The sequence below is a fragment of the Onychomys torridus genome, chromosome X (assembly GCF_903995425.1).
Source record: "Onychomys torridus chromosome X, mOncTor1.1, whole genome shotgun sequence".
NCBI lineage: Eukaryota > Metazoa > Chordata > Mammalia > Rodentia > Cricetidae > Onychomys > Onychomys torridus.
Genome location: NC_050466.1, coordinates 133,286,807 through 133,308,591, shown reverse-complemented (window position 1 = coordinate 133,308,591; position 21,785 = coordinate 133,286,807). Strand labels below are relative to the sequence as shown.

The 21,785-nt window shown below is 37.9% G+C and overlaps 1 pseudogene; it reads left to right on the top strand.

Moving 5' to 3' along the window:
- The first annotated feature begins 18,369 nt into the window (after positions 1–18,369).
- Positions 18,370–18,936, top strand: LOC118573612 (annotated as a pseudogene).
- Positions 18,937–21,785: the final 2,849 nt, after the last annotated feature.

The following is a 21,785-nucleotide window of genomic DNA, read 5'->3' as shown; positions in this document are numbered from 1 at the left end:
CGGCTGGAGCCTTATTCTTAAATATTTTGTAATCATTATGAATGGAATTACTTTCTTCATGTTCCTCAGCAAATTCACTATTTGTGTTTAGAAATGCATGCTGATTTCATATTCTGATACTTTACTGAATTTATATAAAGTTTCTAAGAATTTTATAGCATATTTACAGTTTCCTATGTATAGACACAAATTGTCTGCAAACATGGATAATTTACCATAATCCTTCCCTTTTTTTTGGTTTTTTGAGACAGGGTTTCTCTGTGTAGCTTTGGAGCCTGTCCTGGATCTCACTCTATAGTCCAGGCTGGCCTCGAACTCACAGAGATCTCCTGGCTCTGCCTCCCGAGTGCTGGGATTAAAGGCATGCACCACCACCGCCCAACACCTTCCCATTTTTTTTTTATTTCTAATCACTTTTGGCATGTGTGTTTTATATTAAACAATCATAGTGGAAACTGAGAACTTGGTCTTGTTCATGAGATTAGAGAATACACCCTTTTTTCTTTAGCACAATAATGACTGGGTTTTTTATTCAGCATCTTTGACTTCAAAATATGTTCCTCTGCGTCTAGTTTGTTGGCACTTTTTAAAAATCATAATGGGTTTGGAACATATCAATGCTTTTTCTATACCTATTGGAATAAGCATGTATTTTCACCCTTCATTCTGTTGATGTGCTGGATTACATCTACTCATTTGCAAGTGTTGCTCATCCTTGCATCCTTGGAGGACTCATGTCTGATCATAGTATCTTCTCTTTTTATGTATTCTTAGATTATGTTCATAATTTTATTGAATTGTTTTTCATCTATGCTTATCAGAATTAGAGCTTTATAGTTTGCGTGTTGTAGTTTTGTACAGTTTTATTACAAAAAGTACTGTCCTCATGAGAAACAGTTTGACAAAGTTCTCTTCAATTCAGTTCTTTGGAACACTATGAAAAGCACTGGGATTAGTTCTTCCTCCAGTGTTTGTATAGTTTGCCTGTAAGGCAACATTAAGCTATGGGTTTTTAGACAGAATTGAAGCACAGCTTCAATGTCATTGTCATGCAGTAATGAATTAGTTAGATTTTTCAAATTTTTTTCGTGATTCAGTTTCACAAGTTATATGCATTCAAGAATTTATCAATTTCTTCCAAATTTTACAGTTCAGATTTTTACAATTTACTACTTTTTACAATCTTTTGCATTTTGTGGCATCAGTTATAATATTTCCCTTTTAATTTCTGATGCTGTTTATTTGGGTCTTCTCTTTTTTTCTCAACCTAACTAATGTTTGTCAATTTCCTTTATGTCTTTCCAAAATCTAACTTCATATTTTGTGTCTTTTTAATTTAATTTTTGTTCTCTAGTTTTGTTTTGTATATTCTCGCCTTTTCTAAGTCTTGGTGGTACATTGTTAGTCTTTTTATATATGTATTTATTGCTATCAACTTTCTCTTTCCCACAGCTATATGGTTATGCAGTGATGTCATTTTCATTTGTCTCCAGAAATGTTTTACTTCCTCTTCTGATTTCCTCTATTGACCATTAGGAGTATGCTGTTTAAGTTCCACGTGCTAGTGCAATTTATATTGTTTGTTAATTTATAGTTCATCATTGGGTGACATGATAGATATTTTTAAATTCATTGAGACATAATTTCTGACTTCATCTATGAACTACACTGGAGAATTTTCCATTTGCTATTTATCGAATGTGTATTTATCTGTATTGGATGAAATATTCTGATTCTGTATGTTTGATTCTTTTTTTCCACAGTGAGGTTCAATTGTATGTTCATTGATTTTCTGCTTGTATGATCTGTCTATTGTGGGAAATGAATATTTTACATCCAAACCATAATAGTTGCTTTTATACGTTATAAGTACAGCTAATCCTTCACATTTTTTATTTCCAGTTGCACAATATATCTTTTTTCCATCACACACACACACACACACACACACACACACACACACACACACACACACACTGAAATAAGCTTCTTGTAAGGAGCATATGGTCTAGGTCTTACTTTTTAATATATTCAGCCAAACCTTTGTCTTGGACTTGTGAGTCTGTCTGATCTTTGGTTCATTGGTTATATTAATGGATATGAATTTCTTGTTTTCATTATTTTGGGTTACTCTGCTTGCTTTATGTAATTGTTTTTCCTTTAACTCTCTTTTAGTATTCTCTTTTGTGATGAGGAAGTTCTTTGACATGCTTTGTTTAATTTCTTTCCCATTTTTCTTCTGAGTATCTCTTTGCTCAGTGAGTTTTATGTATTCATGTGAGTTAAAGATGCTACTGATCCTTTCATTTGTAGCATAAAATTCCCTTAGGTGTTTGTTGTAGGTCTGATCCAAGTAGTGGAAATTCCTATTTTAACTGATGTATGAAAGAGGTTATTTTGAAGCTATCTTATTTGTTTACTCTTGCTGTGATAAAACTCTGGCCAATGTCACCTGGGGAGGAAGAGGCTTATTTCATCTAACTACTCTCAGGTTGCACACCATCATCAAGAGAAGTCAGGACAGTAACTCAAACAGGACAGGGACCTGGAGGAAGTAGTTGATGCAGAGGCCACGAAGGGGAGCTGCTTACTGGCTTGTTCCCCATGGCCTGCTCAACCTGCTTTCTTATAGAGCCCGGGACCAGCATCCCACAAATCCTAAATCAAGAACTTGCCCCACAGATTTATGTATGGGCCAAGTTGATGGAGACACTCACATTCTCAATTGTGGCTCCCTCTTCCCCAGTGAACTTAGCTTTGTGTCAATTTAACAAACAACAACAACCAAAAAAACAACCAAGACAGAAGGATAATTTTGTTGGTTATAGTATTCATGGTCAATACTTTTTCTTTTAGTAGTTTGAATCTATCTTCTCATTTTCTTTTGTCTTATAAGGTTTGTGCTAAAAATAACCTGCTATGTCTGATAAGCCTTTTATTACATATGACCTAATATTTTCCTTTTGCTCTTTTTAGGATTATCTCTTTGTTTTATTTGTTGTTGATATTTTTACTACAATATGCCAGGATGATGTGACCGAGCGAGACAGTGTATTCTTACTGAGGATTCTCCTTGATGGAGAATCTCATGGAAAACGACTGAATTCTGTCATAGGAAGCAAAGGTCAGGCTGTCCTAGCTAACTTATCTCAGCCTTTATTAAAACTGTCTGCTTCTGTAGAACTTTCTCCAGCTTAGCTGCCTGTTTGTATGGAATCCCTCTCCAATGGCTAACAGTTTATCTTAGCTTCTGTTAAAACTGCTTGCTTGAAACTGCTCATTCTGCAAAGCCCAGATGCCAGGATGAGGTCTCTGCCTTAAAAATGTTCTGAACACTTGGGACCACATCTACATCCTGGAACACACTTGGTCATGGCCGCAGCTGGCTGCAATAAAGACTTACAATTGGCTATACACTGTAGACACAGTGGTCATCTCTGATGGGCTCCCAGTAACAATGAAGGTCTGATTCTGTTTAATATGTTATTTCTGCCAGCCTTTTTTTGGTCAGGATGTAGGTATCTTTAAATATTTAGGTTTTAAGCCATTGTTTCATAAAATAGGTTTCATTGCCTTTCCCATGTTATTTTTCTTCTGGAATGACCACATTTTGTGTAATGTCTCCCCTTATTGTCATGCAAGCTTAAAATGTATTTTTATTTATTTTTATTTTTTCTTGTTTTTTTTATTGTTAGTTCATCAGGATTATTTTCAAGTATAGTAATTCTTTTTCTATGATCCAATATGCTTTAGAAGCTTTCTCATTCATAAACTGGAAATTTTAGTTACAATATTTTTTATTGGTTTCTTCTTATAATTTCTATCTCTTTGTGTATTTCACATTTATACCCTGAATTGATCCCATTTATTTGCATTGTTTATCCATATTATCTTACATCTCACTGAGTTTCTTTAGGATCAGTATTTGAAATGCTTTCTTGAATATCTCACAGGTTATTTCAAATTGGGGTCTATTTGTTGAAACATTAGTATTTCCCTTTGGAGGTTTCATGTTTTCATTTGTTTTTCTTGTTGCCATAGTTTGGTATATCACTATCTGGTGTGACATTAATTCCTTCTAGTTTTCTGGAATGGATTCTTGAAATTGAAGAACATATATGGATCTTTTTCCTACAGTTCAGATAAGCGACTGTGGATTTGTGAATTTGTATTAAACTTACTCCCATGGACTCAAACAAACATAGTCTCTCTCTCTCTCTCTCTCTCTCTCTCTCTCTCTCTCTCTCTCTCTCTCTCTCTCTCCACCCAATGTTCTAGTACAGAGAAGAAGCTCTCCCCACAGACCTGACACGGCCACTGCTATCTTGAAATCAGAACACCTGCATAAGACCCACATAAGACCTTTATAAGACAAGAAAACATTACTATTCTCTTATGGAAATGAGAGAGGGCTCACAATGTGGTGCAGCACCCAGAGGATGCCTGAGACCCAAATGATATATACACAGTTAACCATTACTGGGGGATTTTCTCTGGCTGTGTAGTTGCCCACAAGTTCTCCATGCTCCTATAACCAACCACCTCACTTACTGTAGGAAATCCCAGTTAAATTCATTGATTAACTAAAGTTAGATTGGGGAAGAATTATTTCTTCATCCCATCACTGATGTTCTTTGTGTGGTGAACAGACATTTGTTCCCATCTCCCCAGTAATAAGTTATAGAATATTTGATACCTTAACATAGACCCTACAGAAACAAAGATGGGTTTGAGTGTAGCTATGTTGTCCCTGCTACATGTGATATGACATGCGACTGAAGCTAAGCTGTGTGGGAACAGTGAAGCATGGTCATTCTGTATGTGCTATGGCTATAGAGCAGTTACAATGCCATTGCTAGGAATGAAAATCTGTGTGATTTAGATTAAGCTACCTATCCAGATGGGTGGAAATCCCACAGTCTTTTGAGATAGTACACCTCCTTGATAAATGTGGTATACCAAAAGAACATTAAGATACTTCGAAAATGGCCGAAAGACCAGAAATTATGTGGCAATCCCTAAAAGTAGCGCATACAGAACAAGATTATAAGCAAGCTGCAGCCAAAGTTGGATTGCTTCTTCTATGGGTGATAAGACACACAATTGAAGTTCAGGTGACTGTCCAGAAAGTACTTGCCTGCATAATGGTAAAATTCTGAGGTGAAGACATATGGATGCTATCTCCATGTTAGTCTCTGATTTGGGTGTGTAAGTACAGTATAGGAGATGATGAGACATAGGTCATGGCTTGCCATTTCTTGTTCTTGAGAGACATATGTATGAAAAAGCGAAAGACCAAATTAGATCTGTGCTAAATAGCCCCTCCCAGGATTCAAACTCCTAGAACTCACAGGAGAAGTAAATGATGCAGATGGAAACAGTGAAAAAGGACTGATAAGGAGGGAACTGGGCACAGAGGTGTTGTGTGATACTGAGTTCACCAGGCCAGAGAGGACTGTATTTGCTGGAAAGATAAGAAGGAGGATGAGTCATCAGAGACCTCCATACTGGTATGAAAATTTCATAGCTTTGATAAGAACCACGGTAGGACATGATCTTTATGAGGTAGTAAAGGCTCTGGAAGATCACAGCGACTTAAACTGGAATGAAAATTGAATTCATAAAGTGCTTAAGAAGTAAGAGGGGATGAGAAAATGAAGAAGAAAAAGAGGCCTGGCCCATTTCAATCAAAAACAAATGTGGCACGCTTTGTGTCATGCTGGAGTTTCTTGTGGGAGTTGAGGTCAGAAAGCCAGATTTGCTTGTGAGCTTCTCTAAGGCTGTAGCTTGATCATTTTGCCAAAGGGGGGGGAGGTTCAAGTGAGCACCATTTTGCTGGCTGTTTTGTAGGGAGGAGATCTTGTGTTAAGGGACCTGCCTCAGTTGTTTCCTTACAGGCTGGTCAAGTCTGCTTGCAGGTAAGAGCCGTGTAGGACAATGAGAAAGTCCATGTTGAATTAGAGATTTTTTTGGTTCTCTTCTAATGTGCTGCATATTTGAGATTGGTCAAATGCTGGAACCATGTGATCACCCTTGGGATAATGGCTATCAGCAGATAGACATGGAGATAGAATGGTGTGGGTCGAAGGTTTAAGCTTCTCCTCTTGATTCTGACCAGTTATCCCTCCAATGCTGTATACATTCGTCTGGTTCCTTTTGGTGGTGAGATATGCCCAGTGGAAAAGCAGTATGGGCTCAGAGCCTACCTAGCCCAGGGAACTGGGTTATGTGTATCAAGTGAGAGTGTGGGCCCATTTCCTCACGGTCCCAGGCCAGGAGAAGCAGCATTATCCAGCTTCACTAAGGCCTACAGGGTTAGGAAAATGAGGTTGTGCCATAGAAGTGCCACGGATTAATACTTGGGGTAATTAATGGGAAATGATTTTGGATTATAGAGACATAAATAAAATAGTACCTTCCATCCATGCTGCTATACCCAAATTTGCTTTTTGAGGAAACAAGTACAGAAGTGACAGGATCTTTTCATGCTTTCCTGGGCCTTGCTAATGTTTTGTTTGTTTTTAGTATACTCTTAGCTACTAAATGCCAAAATCATTTGGCACCACTTGCTAGGAACAGATGGCAGTAAATCTTCATAGTTACTGCCCACCATTTGCAAAGTGGTTTCTTTATATAACGCTAACTTCTGAGTATCTTACAGACCTAGCAAGGTATCTGAAAGATATGCAAGTTGTAGTGAACAGAGGAGTGTGCAAGGGCCAGTTTATATTTAGACAACATGGCATTTATATGGACATGTGACATGGGCCAAGATGCCTAATGCCAGATATCTGTGGGACTGCTGTGAGTCAGCACAAAGTAGCCAAAAGTTTGTGTGCAGGGGACCCAAAGTCAAGCAGTGATATATTCTATTATATAACTATTCCTGACACAATGACACTTTTGTGTGATTTCTGTATAAATATGGACTTGTGTGGTGGTATTGTTTTCCAATATATAGATTATAATTGGATAGATAATATCCAATTATAGATTCCTGCTACATCCTTGAGATCAAAAGCCTGAGCCTTGACCATCACACTCCTGCTTATGTGTGTCTACTTGTATAGTCTTGGGTGCCTAACTATGCAACCTGTGTGGTGGTCTACATGCATGCCCATGCCTGCTTGTGTGCTGCCCATGTGTGCTAGTGTGGGCCTCGGTGACTGTCAGCATCTACCTGCCTAGGAGCCTGAGTGCTAGGGAATAAAGTGTGTATAATCTGCCTGTGACTCCTTGCATTCTTTTTAGCATCCTGGCCTTCTGTGACCCTCCTCCATTCATGGAACTGGATCTTTTGTACAAGTACACCCAAAAGGGGTTGATGAGAAGTAAGTCTGTACAGTGTACAAGGGTCAGGCATAGCTATAAAATTCTTAGAAGTTTTGTAGCTGGGTAAGGCATAGATGATACCCAAAAAGATAACTGAACTATCTTACAACTGCCTGTGCCTGTAAACATAAAGACATCAATTAGGCATTCAATGTAGAAATCACCCTGTGTGAATGGGGAAAGATACTTTCAGAAGCCATACAGTTACTAAATAAAATCCCAGAGTCATGGGTGGCCTACCTCCTTATGAGTGGCTGGCTAGGGAAGGCTGTAAGATATCCCATACAATATAGGCTATTGACAATAGTGTTGATTGCATGCTGGAACTACATGGTAAGCCACTATTGCTGAATTACAGTCTTTGCTCACAAGACTTGAAGAAATCAAGCTTGAACTTAGTTGGAAGCTTCCCCCCTACTGGCTAGCTTTTGTTGTGTAATGTATCAGTTTATTTTTTGTTACTATGATAAAATACCCTGACAAAAACAATAAGAGAGAAAGGGTTTCTTTTGTCTAATGGTTTCAGAAGAATGTAGTCCATTGTGGTAGAGTACATGGAAACAGGTGAGGAAGCCATGGTGGCAGGAACAGAGAGCTGGCTGATCACACAGTAGCCACACTCTAGAAGCAGAGAAAGAACAGCAAATGGGGCCAGGCTACAAAAACCTCCAGTCTCATCTCCAGTGACATATTTCCTCCAGCAACACTCTGCCACTTGAAAGTTCCATAACCATGGCTGTATACTGCTCTTACAGAGGACCTAGTTCGAGTCTCTGTACCCATGTCAGGTGGCTAACAGCTGTCCATTACTCCAACTACCAGAGGATCCAACGCCTCTACTCTCTATAGGTGCGCGCATGCGTGCACACACACACATGCACACAAACACATGCACATACACACACATGCCTACAATCTAAAATAAATTAATTAAAAGTTCTAGAACCTTCCCAAACAACTCCACCAGCTGGGGATCAAGTGTTCAAACTTATGAGCCTATGGGAAGCATTTCATATTTAAACTACAACATGTACCATGCAGACTTTGGATCAGAATTGTCACCAACAGTTCTGTTTAGTTGTGAACCTTACACACTATGCCAGCATTCCAGGTAAGATTGCCCACTGATGCAATAATGATATGATTTCCAATTGAATCTAAGGCTTGCTTCACAAGAGGGGTCCTATGTTTGGTACTATAAGTCAAAAACCTGTAGCTGGGGTGGTAATAGGACCTGGGGAAGCTATTGCTAATGTCAAGTCAATATGATTTGTTTGTCAAACTGTCTTATGTTTATGTTCATAGATTATTATCCCAATCAGGGAAACTTCTTTTGCAATAGGAAATGGTTGACTAGTCAAAGTACTCAATTTCCTATTAATATTTTTCAGCACTGATGTTTAGTGACACAAACAATTTTGGAGCACCAATACTATTTCCAATTTTAGCTCTATCTGACCGAACAAATTATTGTATTTTTAGTATCTTAAACATCACACATTTATCTCTCATGTTCCTGGATGCTGGGAAGTTTAAGGTTAAGGTCCTGATGAATTTGGCCATTAGGGCATGGCCTCTTCTTCATTGTATTTGTTCCTCATCTTGTATCCTTACATCATAAAAAGGAGAGAGAGTGACCCAGATCTTCCGCCTCTTCCTATAATGACACCAAATTTATGAGAGCTAACTTTTATGACCTAATTAACTCACAAAATCCCTACCTCCAAATGTCATCCCATTTGGGAGTATACATCAACATATGTATTTGTGGAGACATGAAAACAGTTCTTACTATAGCTTGATACTTAACCAAATTGTTTAATCATAGTTTCTCATGGCTTCTCTAGAATAATCTCTTTGAAATGGAGTCATCTGAAAATAGAGTTAGCTTTATACTGTCCTATTGTGGATACATTTTATTACTTTTTCTTGCATAATTTTTCTTTCTAGACTGTCTCCTACAATGATGAATAGAAATGATGACCGGGGGCTGGAGAGATGGCTCAGAGGTTAAGAGCACCGACTGCTCTTCCAGAGGTCCTGAGTTCAATTCCCAGCAACCACATGGTGTGGCTCACAACCATCTCTAATGAGATCTGGCACACACTTCTGAATACATAATAAATAAATCTTTAAAAAGCATTTAAAAAAAGAAATGATGACCGATATAATAACCTTTTTCCGTTTCTTTGTTTTTGTTTTTGTTTTGGGGTGAAGGATGCTTTCAGACTTTCATTATTGGATATACATTTTTTCCTTTCAACACCTTACTTTTATTTGGTTGAGAGAGTTTCTCTTTATTCCTAGTTTGTGGACATTTTTTTTATCATGAAATTAAATTTTGTTGAATGCCTTTTCAGTGAAAACTAAGATAATTATGTGAACTTTACTGTTCACACTAGTGAAGTGTATAATACTCATAGAGGGTCTTTTCTTAGCTTTTGAAACTGGATACTATATACAATGACACAAAATCCACTATTCTAACCATTTTAAGTGACATCAGGTATATTTCTATTGCTGCAAAACTATTGCCATATTTCTTTTCTAAACTTTTTCATGATCATAAACAGAAAATACCTGTTAGTGAATGATTGCTCATTCATCCTTCATCCTTTAAGTCCCTAGCCATCTCTGTGTGTTTGTTAATTCTGATATTTCATCTGAGAAGAGTAATAATTTTGACATTCTGTGCTTAGTTTTAATTAACATGGCACTTTTAACATCCATTCTGGTTATAGTATATATTAGAATTTTATCACTTTGGGGATGAAAGTTTAGCTCAGTTTAGTGCTTTCTGGTTTGCATGAGATCCTGGATTAGATCACAAGCACTACAAATAAAACAATTTTATTACCTTTTAAAGATGTATCAATCCCAGCACTCGGGAGGCAGAGGCAGGTGGATCTCTGTGAGTTCGAGGCCAGCCTGGTCTATAAAGCAAGTTCCAGGATAGCCTCCAAAGCTACAGAGAAACCCTGTCTCGAAAAACCAAAAAAAAAAAAAAGATGAATCATACTATACTTCATACATATAATACATATTTATCAGCTCATCTGACAAAAACAATTAGAGCTATTTCTAATTATTGTGAATAATGTTGCTTTGAACATTAAAGTACAAATATTTGTTAGAATCCCTGATTTCTGCTCATTTGTGTATATACTGAAGAGTAGAATTGTTAGACCACATTAGCCTAACCTTTTAAGAACCAACACTGTTTTATATCCACATCAACAATGTTCAAGTTCATTCCTTTGCAATCCAGTCTTACCAGCACCATTCATTGAAGGGACTATCATAATTGGTGCTCTTCTCAAAAAGTAATTGATCACAAGGCTTGAGATATGGTTCAGTGGTTAAGAACACTTGTTGCTCTTCTAGAGGACCTAGGTTCGATTCCCAGCACCTACATGGTGGCTCACAGCTGTCTGTAACTCCAGTTTCAAGGGATCTGATGCTCTCATTTGACCTCTGAGGGCACTAAGCATGCTCATGGTGTATATACATGCATGAAGGCAAATACTCATATACGTAAAATAAACAAATGTAACATTAAACAATTAATTATATAAGTTTGGATTTATTTATGAAATCAGTATGTCTATATTTATGCTACTATTATACTGTTTTGATTGCTATTTCTTTGTAGTGTAATCATAAATCAGAAGTGTGCTGCTTCTGACATTTAAAAATATTTGTTTGTGTACCAAATAGTTTTAGTTTTCTCAGAATGACTTTGGCTATTTGGGATCTTTTGTGGCTCTATCAGTGTTTTAATATTATTTTTCTTTCTGTCTCTTTGAAGAATGCCTTTGAGATCTTTACATTTCTGCACTACTTTGGGGATTAGAGGCACTTTAAAAACTCCTCTGATCTTGGTGAAAAAAAAAACAAAAACCTTTCCATTTGTGTCTGCTTACTCTCACTCATCATTTTTCTTTTCAGTGCATAGGTCTTTCACCTCCCCAGTTTAGTTATTCTTAAGTTTTAAATTATTTTATTAAACTTATTTGAGTGTGTGCATGTATATACCTATGTATGTATGTATGTATGTACGTATGTATGTATATATGTATGTATGTAAACATATCCATGCTACTGTGAAAAAGCGTTTGGAGGGCAAAGAATAATTTGCTGGAGATGGATCTGTTCATCCACCACATAGGTCCTGGAGATCAAACTCAAGTCCTCAGATGTCTTACTTCCTGACCCATCTTGCCACACCCACTATAGTCTTTTGATTTTGTCATAAATGACCCTGATTTATTTTTCAGGTAAATCATTGTTTATGTGTAGAGATATCACAGATTTTTGTGCGTTAGATTTGTGTCCTGAAATTTTACTGTTTAGTTTTGACTTCTAATTATGTAGGTTTAGATTAATTATAAAATCATGTTATCTGGAAATAAGCAAATTGACTATTTCCTTGCCAATTTGGATGGTATTTATTTCTTTTCTTTGTCTGATTGCTTGTGATAATGCTTTCAGTATTATGTGACAATGTTTGCCTTTGCCTCAAATACAATCTCCAAATAGAAAAGAACCTTGATTTCATCCCATTGTTGAACATGTTAGCTGTGTATTTTTCACAGCTTCTTATCTGGACAAACTTTCACCTCTGGACAGTTTTTAATCATGAAAGGATGTTGAATTGTGCGGGATGTTGTTTGAATAGGTGGTCTCAAGTTTGCTCTATAACCAGGATTTGCCTGGAACTTCCATCCTCCTCCCTCCACCTCCCAATGCTGAATAGTCTTCAGCATCAATTAACATGATCATGGAGTTTTGGTCTACAAATGTATGTACTAAGCAGACCTGAAGCCCACATCAGAGACAAGTCTCACTTGGTAATGTATAATTTGATGTACTGCTTAATTTTATTTGCTGGTATTTTCTTGAGGCTTTCTTGACATACATATTTCTCTGATTATTTTGGCCTATAGTTGTCTTTAATTGTACATTTCATCTGGCTTAAGTATTATGGTTATATTGGCTTCATAAAATGTATTATTAGTTTTTAATCCTATTTCATTTTGCAGGACAATTCTACTATTTATTTAAAATTACCTCCTATTTATGCCCCTCACTTTCAAAAGTCCAACAACTCCCCAATACTACAAATCTGAGATACAACCCTCCAACATATAAATTTTCGAGGGACACATTTAAACCACAGTATTCTACTCCTTGATTCCAAAGTTTGTTTTATAATACAAAATGCATTCATCCTCTTCTTGAGTCCCAAAATATTAAATCATCCAGCATCAATAAATACTCCAAGTCCAAAAAAAAAAATCACATCTGAGGCTCCAGTGTGAGCCCCTTGTCAAATAATAATTTAAAAAAAAACAATTTAACATGTCTGGGTTTTGTTGGGCATACCTGTAATTCCAGAACCTGGGAGGATGAAGCAGCAGGATTACAAATTCCAGGTCAGCTGAGCTGTATATTGAGATCTGTGTTGAAAAAATAATTGAAACAAAAAATCAGTTTATATACTTCCAAGGTATGTTAGTAAGACATAGACAGGATACTTTTCCTACTCCAAAGATGACAAATGGGCAAGAAGGATGAAGCAATTTGCAAAAGGAAAGATCAAAACATGGTGAGTCATCATTAAATCCTGGAGCCCCAAGTCTGCAATCAGTTACAATGCTTCATTGAGAGGCAGGGGCCTAGGTTTGGGGATAGCCTCACCTGTTTGATTTTCCTAGTCAAAGGCTAGGTGCCGGATAATGCCAGTTTTTCCAGGTGGATAGTTGATGCTGCTCTCTCTGCCCTTCTGCATTCTCTCTGTGACTGTCACAACTCAGGCATTGTCTCATAACAAGTTTTTAGTGATCCTTTGACTAACTTTTCACTTTCAAGCCTTGTAGCAAGTAACCATGACTCTGTAACTTTTACTTTCTTCACACGAACATCTGTGGATGCCAGTGTCTGCTACTAGCACCATCAGCTGTTGGTTCTGCTTCTGTAACATCTGTAACAGCTGCCTTGCACACAGAGAAGCAAGTTCCAAGGCAGTTATATGTAACAGACTGATGATTATGGCTTCAGGATTCTACGAAGCTATGCAGCCCTTCCAAGCCTCTGGGCCTGTGGTGGATAGGCTACCTCAAAGATTTTTAAGGTCCCCTTTAGGTTCTTTGCTGATTATTTAGAGTCTAAGCTAATCTTATCAGCAAGCAGTTAGTTAGCCACACCCTCATCTATTATGTATGATTATTTTTCTCCTTCCATTGCCAGGTTGTTGTACATTTCCCAAATATTTCCATTCTGTGTTTTGCCTTTCAATTTCAATGTATGTGACTACAAATTCCAGTAATACCCATGTAGCAGCTTGAATATTCTGGATATTGTTTTTCAAATAGCTTCTGAGAAATCTGGCCTTCTACAAATCTTAGGGTGGAAAATATAGCCAAGTTCTACGTTGTGCTGTAACAAGATGACTTTTTCCCTTAAATTTCCAATAGAATTCTCCTCATTTCCAACTGAGATTAGTACCCTGGTCTCCTCAGTTTCTGATCCCTTGTCAGAATTTCCAGTAAATCTCTATTATGGCACACTAGGCTTTTAAATGTACCTATTCCGTCAAGAAATTCTAGTCTGAGTGCAACCCAGATTTAATGTAAATTTTCCATAAGTAAGTTCCAAAGTCTCACGATATGCTCATCAAATTGTCTTCTAAATAACTCCATTGGTACTGGTAGCTCAGTCCCTTTTTCAGCATTGTTTAGACAAGCTTCTTTTTGCTGTTCTAAATGGCAGTTGCAGAGACTCACAACTAGTCAAAATGCTAAGAATAAAGGGACTATTGGATGCTCAAATGTAAGTGGGGCAGGGCTGGAACAATAGCTCAGCAATTAAGAACCTAAGTTCAGTTCCCAGGACCCACATCAAGCAGATAACAATCACTGGTAGCTCTAGTTCTGGCCTTCACAGGTACCTATATACATGTGGCATGCATGTACATGCACACACAGAGACAAATAAAAAAAGAAAAAATATATAGATGGAATGTCTGTATCACCCCCTCAAAGAATGTTGTCAGAGGATGCACAAAGAATGTAAGAGCTACAGGAAGGGCCAGGAGACGTGGAAATGCTGACTTTCAGACATGACATGGATGTTGAACTCACAGCAGCTGTGATAATCTGCACAAGATTTGCACAAGATTGGGCCTGCTAACATCTTGTCAAGGAGTAACCCTTGGTGGCCCACTCCTCCTTAAGGGTTTATATGCAGTTAATGGCTACTCCCCCCAAAAATGGAGCCTGTGACAGTCCAAAGCGATGGTTGCATCGAAGTCCAACTTGGTGAGCCAATGAGTTTTTAATTGGGATTACTAACAGAAATGTCGGGGAGGGGTTACTTATAGGAGTAGGGATGACCCAGAAGCAGCTGCATCACCAAAAAGCTCACTCCCCAAACAGGTGATGAGTCCTTGTGCATCCCAAGAGCTCTCAGAACCACTTTCAGGCAGCTCTGCACATCTGGAGGGACACCTCTCCTGGGAAGCCTCTTGTCTTAGCAATTGTGTACTCTTTCCATAAAGCTAAGGCCCTGCAAAATTCTTCCAAAGACTCTGCTTTCCCAGACACGTGATATTTTACCTCCTAAGTTTCCTGAGTTTCCCCCTCCCTCCTGGAGGGAATGTTTCAATTTGGAGGCAACTTCCAAGATGAGGAATGAGGTGACATTTTCTCCAGTAGTGGAGCCACTACTTGCCTGTAGCAAGAATCTTAGAGGTCTTATTAACAAAACAAACCTGGAGCCAGGTATTGGGGTGAATGCTGGAAGATCAGAGAAGCAGAACCAGCCACAGCCATTTCACCTCTCCAATTCCTGAGCTGATCCTGTTTCCTCAGGCTGGAAGCCTCTGTGTCCTCATCCAAATGGATCTCAGCTGAACTGCTGCTCAAAAGCCTAAAGCTTAAACAGCTAAAAGCTTCTAGTTTCTGGTCTTCATGCCTTATGTATCTTTCTGCTTTCTGCCATCACCCCCTGGGATTAAAGACTCTCTTCCTGGGATTAAAGGCATGAGTCACCCTGCCTGGTTTTTTCCAGTGTGGCCTTGAACTCCCAGAGACCCAGAGGGATTTCTGCCTCTGGAATGTTAGGATTAAAGGTGTGAGTGCCACCATTTTCTGGCCTCTACGTCTTTCTAGTGGCTGTTGTGTCCTCTGACCCCAGATGAGCTTATTATGATGCACAATATATTGGAGGGCACAATATATCGCCACACTTACCCTGCTTCTATTCACAACCCTAATGAAAGCAAGAGAATCACACACATGAAGACATGAAAGGGGAGCTAGTTGGGGAGAGGAAGAGGATTGGTGGGAGTAAGAGGGAGACAAGATAGGATCATGGGGGCGAATGTGATTGAAATACATCATATAGCTATATAAAATGGTCATGATGAAACCCATTATTATGTTTAATTAATATTCCTTAATAAAAATATTGAAAAAATTAAAAGAAAATTTTCAGGTCGATTCTAACTAGACTAAGACCTTGCTCCTTGACACCAATTTTCTGCATCATTTTGTTTTTCGTTATTATTACAAAATACCTGAGGGTATGCTGACTTTATAGAACAGAGGTTCATTTAGGTCATAGTTCTGGAAAGTCGAGGGAATGGTGCTGGCATCAAGTTGCCTTGGGGGTGCATATGTGAGAAACATTTGAGAGGTAACATCATATTGGGGAAAAAAAAAGAGCAGAGTGAAAGTGTCCAGAAATGAATTCTCGATCAGCTCCAGCTTCTAATGCATGACCGTTTGGAAGACAAGCTACATCCAAACCATACCTCTATTTCCTTCCAGACTCTCATGCTTGAGTTTTCTCTTTGTACTTTGCCTAGCTTGTCTTTTTTGGGTTTGTCTATTTTTTCCTTTTTAGTCCCTTCATTTCATGTCTCCCCATCTGGCTATTATATCTGATTTCTATCTGTTTTAATCTTTATTTCCTTTCATCTTCTAATCTTGGATTTAGCTTGTTCTTCCAGTTTTAGTATCAGAAAGGAACATTTTTATTCTCTGACAATGTTATTCATGTCTACACTGATTTGGGGGGTCATTTTTACTCTCCATTACCCTCGCTCATCTGCCTCTAACTCACTCCTGCTATAATTTACCTTCTCCCCAGCCTTATTTGTTCAGGGCTTTTATTATGAAGTCATAGTGAATTTCAGCAAGGGCCTTTTATGTGCCTATTCAGAATATCATATGTTATTCATCCCTCATTCTATTTATGTGGCATACTTTATTTCACAAAATAAAATGTTTTTACATCCCAGGGATGAAACCAACTTAGTCAGGGTATAGGATCTTTTATTCTGTGATGTTGAATTGCATTTGTAAATGTTTTCTGAAGGATTTTATACACATGTTCATCAGCATTATTGGTTTTTATTCTGTATCATGTTCTTGTCAGGCTTTGGTAGCAGGGTAATGCTAGCCTTGTAGATAATGAGTTTGGAAGGTTCCTGTCCTCAGAGAGAAACATCTGTTGAAGTTCATAACTTGTTGGTTTAATTTTGTTATGCCATACAAGTCCAGAAATTTCTCTGTATTGTTTAGACTTTTTAAGTTGTAGACATAGCAGTTTTCAGAATAATCCTAACAATCCTTTGAGACTTTGTTGTATCAGTTGTAATTTGGATATTGTCATCACTAATTTTATTTGTGATTCTTCATTTTCTTCTGTTAACATGATGTAAGGATTGTTGATTTTATTTATTTTTTAATATAGAACCAACACTTTGGGTTCTAGCAAGATGGATGGCTCAGTGATAAAAGTACTTGCCACCAAGGCTGAAAACCTGAGTTCAATCCTTGGGACCTACATAGTGGAAAGAAAGAATTGTATCTCACAAGTTGTCCTTCGCCTCCACACACATTATGCAAATACTCTCCAAATAAATAAATGTAATAATCTCTAAAGGTTAAACACAGATGGTTTATGATGGTTTTAGTTTGTATTTTATTTCTGTTCTGATCATTTTTTCTTTCCTGATACAAACATTAAATTCATGTTTGATTTTCCACATCCTTGAGATACATCATAAAGGTGGTTATTTTAAATGGATCTCTCTAATGTAAACCCCTTTGGCTACAAATGCCCCACTTTGTATTGCCTTTGGTACACACCACGAGTTTGGTTATGTTTTACTTTCCTTTTTTTAAGAAATTATTTATTTTCCACAACTTTCTGTAATTTCCAAAGCTTTTCTTGTGGGTTTCAGTGTAGTATATTTAGGAACACAGAGCAGAGAACCGATTTTTTTTAAAAAGTGTTGACTTGTTTCTTGACCTAATGGTACATTCTATAGAAATTCCCATTTGCTGGTGAAATGAGTAAGCATTCTGCAACTTTAGTTTGAATGCTCAATAAATATCAAGTTCATTCAATCTAAAGTACAGTTTAATGTTGATATTTCTGATTGATATCATTCCTGGCTGATCTGTCTGCTCTTGAAAGTAAGGTATTGAAATCTCTGTCATTGCACTGGTCAATAGCCATTCCTTGAGTTCAAATATTTGTCTTTTAAGATTACATGCTATGGTATTAGGCACATATGCATTTACTATCCTTACATTGTTTTGATAAATTGATCTCTTGACCATCATTAAGTGATGTTCTAGCCAGGCAATGTTGACTCTCAGCTTTAATCCCTGTACTCAGGAAGCAGAAGGTCCACCAACCTCTGTGAGTTCAAGGCCAGCCTGATCAACAGGATGAGTTCCAGGACAGCAAGGGCTACACAGAACAACTCTGTCTCAAAAAACCAAATAATAATAATAATAATAATAATAATAATAATAATAATATAATAATAATGATGATGATGATGATAAAGTGATGTTCGACTTTCCTTAGAGGTTTTGCCTTGAAGTCTCCTGCTCACTTTAAAATTCCATTTCCTTTCCTGGATTCTGAGTTGAGCTCTGGTGGCTGCCCTGCCCACCATCCTCCTCCTGCAGCTGTGAAAGAGACCGAGGCTTGGCTGCAGCAGAGCTGAGTTACAGAATGTCTGAAGGGGACAGTGCTGAAGACTGTCCATGGGAAGCCCTCAGTGGTGTAGATTTTTCATACGCCTTGGACAGATTTATCAGTTCTGGCTGGATAAGCTGTCCAGTGGGTCGTGACACTGGGCCTGAGTTTTGTCTACATGATTAGAGTTTACCTTTTACAGGGTTGGTACATTGTGACCTACGCCTTGGCAATTTACCACCTAAACCTTTTCATAGTGTTCCTTACTCCCAAAGTGGATCCTTCTTGATGGAGATGATGGCCCTTCATTACCAACCAAACAGAATGAAGAGTTTCATCCCTTCATTTGAAGGCTTCCAGAATTCAAATTTTGGCATGCAGCTACAAAAGGCATTCTTGTGGCTATGGTCTGTACCTTCTTCGAGGCTTTTAACATCCCAGTGTTCTGGCCGATCCTGGTGATGTACTTCATCATGCTTTTCTGTATCACAATGAAGAGTTAAATGAAGCAAACAATTAAATACCGGTACATAGCATTCACATACAGAAAGAGGAGATACAAAGGGAAGGAAGGAGGACGCAGGCAAGACATTTGCTAGTTAGAAGCTGGACTGAATCTGTCACACATATTCAAGAAAGGTTTTGAGGCATTGTAACAACGCCTTTTTCTTCACATAAAGTAGCTAATCATGAGGAAGTTGAATTTTCTTTTTAAGAGGAGCCTCAATGATTTGTATCCAAAATATCAGGTTCTTGAGGAAACTGGCATTTAAACCAAATTGCATTGATTTCTTTTTCAGTGATGTTCACGTGTTTGAAGTGGACAGAATTATAGTGAACCAGAGGCTTGGGAGGCCAGGTGGGTGGCAGCTCAAGAGAGCGGGAAGGAGGATGGGAGTGCAGCCCTGCCTTCCTGACCATGCTGAGGCCTCTCCTCTGTGCTAGCCTGCTTCCTACCTGTGAAAAGGAATGTAACCCTTTGAGGGTGATGTTTCACTTAGCTCTGTGGGGTTCTCATGCCAGTTTCTGAATCCCATCTCACTAGAGATGTTTTTCAAGTTGGCCTCTATCATAATGACTCAAAACTTTGTTCTTAACTACCATGATTGCTTTTGAGGGCCTGAAATTATAAATATATATTATATTTTTAAAAATTTCATTTCTTTGGAATGTCATTTTATAGCCTTTCCCTTTGATTCTGTGTGTTTTCATGGTAAACTATATTTCCCTTAGACACTCTTATCTTATATGGATGCATATACTTATTTATCTTTTATCCATTCAGCCAGTTGTATTTTCTAATTGGAATATTCAATCCATTTCTATTTAAGGTTATATTATCAAATTGTATGCAGCTATTCCTGGGATTTTTTTTTCTTAGCTAAAGAGTCTTTTGTTCTTTTCTTTGTGTTTTGATGATCTGCTATGTTTTAAGGTTTTGCTTGACTTATTTGATTGTTTATTCATTCATTTATTGTCAACACAATAAATTTGTGTTGTAGTAGTGGATATTGACCTCTCAACCTCTTGCATGCAGCTTGAGCACTCTAACACTGAGTAACATCTGAAGCTCATGTGCACATGCGCAATACAGGAACCGTAGAAATGGATACTTTATTATTTTGGGGGAGGTAGGGTGAAAACTTTATTTTGGGGGTGGGGGAAGCCTGTGGACTGCAGATGCCTGGGAACATGGTGGAGGAGGGGCGTAGGGAGGTGAGAAGGGCGAGGAGACTAACTTGGACTTTGAAATGGACAAGTACTTGTGAATGGAGCCAGAAGGAGCCTGGAGCCCAGTGTGGTCTTTGATCTACAGCCCGTTATCTGCCAAGCAAAGTGGCACTTTCTGACAGGCAGAAACCCATTTCATAGGTTCCTGAGAAATGCTGGCTGTAGGCTCTTAGCAATCCTTGTATAGTTTGGCTTGAGCTGAGCCAAGACTGTCATTTCTGGACTTATGCATGCCTTTTGGAATTTGGGATACTGGGGTTTCCTTTGGACTTGACAGCGTGGTTTGGTGTGTGTGTGTGTGTGTGTGTGTGTGTGTGTGTGTGTGTGTGTTGTTTTTTACTTACTAAATTCTTCATTTTCAGTATTTCTGTTGCATCTTTATTAAACTATCATCTCTTTCTTGAATTTCTCATTTTATTCTGTATCATCTTTCTAATTTCACTTAAATGTTTGTATGTATTCTTTCAAATCTCATTGGACTTTAAAAACATAACTCTTAGGTTGCTCCACATTCCACCCATTTCAATTACTCTCAAAGGGAGTAAAAGAGAGTTTATTCTGGAGCTATTTTGAGTACCAATGGCTTGGAAACACCAATTTAGGTTACCCTAAATTCCACGTTCCAAAGTGGAAGCAGTTTCATAAAACTTTTATAGTTTTACAGAACAAAGAAAGTCATGAATCAAGGCAAGTTTAAAACACATTGGTGGATACAGCAGAGAGGCAGATACATGGAGAGGGGGAGCTTTATTATAGGCCAAAAATGTTATTTGATAACATTCTTAGCTCTTGAATTGGTGAAAGGTAGTGTTCTGCTAAGTTAATGGCTTCTAATAGGTTTTTATTTATTATCACAAGCTGTTAGTTCTAAGTTAATAGCTTCTAAGAGGTTTGTATTTATTATTATGAGGTGTTAGTTCAGATCCAGAGTAGTGCAAAATTCCAACCTCTCCACAGTACTGAAATTCCAACTGGTTCATCAGTCTCTGCAAATACAGACTTCTTTGAAGAATGTTTTTTGGGTTTGTTTGTATTTTGGTTTTTTGTTTGGTTGGTTGATTTTTCTTTGTTTTGTTTTGTTTTCCACAGCCAAACACAGCATCTTTTCAGGAATTTTCATTCACACAATTTTCAGAAACATTTTCTAGAATGATATTTTTCAGTATATTGTTTGTTATTTCATTTGTTCTTATGTTGAGATAGGCACATCTGGTATATTGGCTACTTTTACCACTTTTATGGGATGTCCTCCTTACTGAAAATGGTTCTATTTTTGTTGGAGCACCTACATCCCTTTTACTTCTGTAGCTGTGTTTAGTGAATTTGATCACAATATTGGAGTCTAGAACCTACTGTCTCTGCAGGTGACAAGAGCTGAGATACTTTAGCACTTGAGGTAATTGTGTCATAGATAGAGTATGTGGAGTAACTACTATGTGGTTACTCCTACAAACAGAAAGAATGGTGACCTCAGAGTTGATGCGATTTTCTCAAGCATCATTGATGTGACTTCTCTTACTTCTAAGAGCCTCTGACACTGGTCACACCAGTAGTGGTGAATGGTCTCCCTAGTACTAGTGAGTCTCCCTAGCTTGGTACACCTAGAAAATAGTGGAGTCTATTCCTCCATAACTATTTCAGCCAACGTGCCTTTAAGGGAGGAAACAATCTTGGATAATGGCTGGAGTTAGGCAAACTACTTCTCAGGACCACTTTTGGCT